Here is a 1,644-nt window from a genome sequence, read left to right on the forward strand (position 1 = left end):
GCATATTTGTTCAAGTATCACGCTGCTCTTGCAGGGAAACAACCCCCACAAAATAACTACCTTCCCATGTCTTAACTAACCTTTAATAGAATACATTTAAAAAGTACGTGTAATAAAATATATTAACAATAAATCTGGAAGTTACATTATGAACCATTGTTTAACAATACAGGTGTGGTCTGAGGATGTACACATCATGGCCGTGAATGTCATGGTAAATTTGGGCTTTTAATAGTTTCTTTGAAATGTTCTTTTTCCAGGATACAATGATTGTATAGCATACATCTTTAATGACTTTAAAAAAGAAGAACTGGGTGAACAAGTTTTGGATTTATGTTGGATATGTAATCAATACAGGCTCAAAAGAATACATGCACTCTCTTAAACCTTTTAAAAAGTAGCGCTGAATGTTCGACAGCGTCCTTTAATTTGGCCTGCTTCATTAGTGATCACGATCGACTAGAACCGGTAGTTTCTCTTTGCGAGCATGAAAAGGAATAATTTGACAGGATATATACACTGGATTCATCAAAGTCAGAAGAACTCTGAATAATTTTACATTTAAACAAATTTGTTGCATTCTTTAACAACTGCAGGATCCATGATCATGGGTTTAAACAGTTGCACATAAGTACAGGTTTTATATCGCCGTGGACTGAGAGGCTGCCGACCAAGAGAGAAGCCCCTGCTCCGAAACGGAAACATTCAAACGCAGCTAAAAATTGCTTGTTTGCGATTAAGGTTTTTGACCACAGTGACAAGAGATGTTTGGAGGGGTAAAGGTGAGGCTTTCAAACCCAAGAACACTGTACCAGCTGCCAGGCACGGTGGTGGTAGCATCGTGCTCTGGGGGACGACCTTCAGATTCTTCAACTTCGGCTCAAATAAATAACCGGCTTAAATTCAAACACACCTGGGCGTTCCAGCAGGACAATGATCCTAGACACACATCACAGTTGGTTTTGTAATAGATAGAACAGGCCAATGTTAAGCTTATGGAACGGCCTCCTCAAAACCCCGACCTCAACTCTACTGAAAATTTGTGGAATACACTTTAAAGCTGGAGTCAGGAAATCAGCCAATTTAAATAAACATCTGCCAAGAAGAGTGGTCAAATATCCAAAACTATGCCAAGGACTTCTTTATGGATAACAAAAGGGTCAGGCTGGAGTGGAACTTGCTAACCAAATAATAGCGGGAATGTGTGTTTACTTTTGACCTTGTATGGATTAGTAAAATCCAAAATCAATTTTTAAAGTCATTAAAGAGACGCTGTACAATCACTCCACCCTTGATAAAGAAAAGTTCGAGGACATCATTACAAGCCCATGAGATCCGTGCCGATAAGTGAATATATATTCCTGACCACAACTGGATATTGTTTTGAACTGTAACGGTTACTTTTCTGTACAGGATCAGCGAGCATGAGGTTATATTTATTGGGATTTTCATATAAAATAAAAAGGAAACAATTATAAAAAGATTAACCAATTTTCTGTCAGCTGATCACTCAGTTGATATAGAAACTCAGGTTATGTACAGCATAACCTGAGTTTCTGTCAGTTTTTACATTATGATTTATGTCTGCAAGTTAAGAGACACAAAAAAAAAAATCTCTTTTGTGTCAAAATCAGAGGAAGGAAA

The sequence above is a fragment of the Aulonocara stuartgranti genome (assembly GCF_965226115.1).
Source record: "Aulonocara stuartgranti genome assembly, chromosome: 4".
In the NCBI taxonomy this organism is placed as follows: Eukaryota; Metazoa; Chordata; class Actinopteri; order Cichliformes; family Cichlidae; genus Aulonocara; species Aulonocara stuartgranti.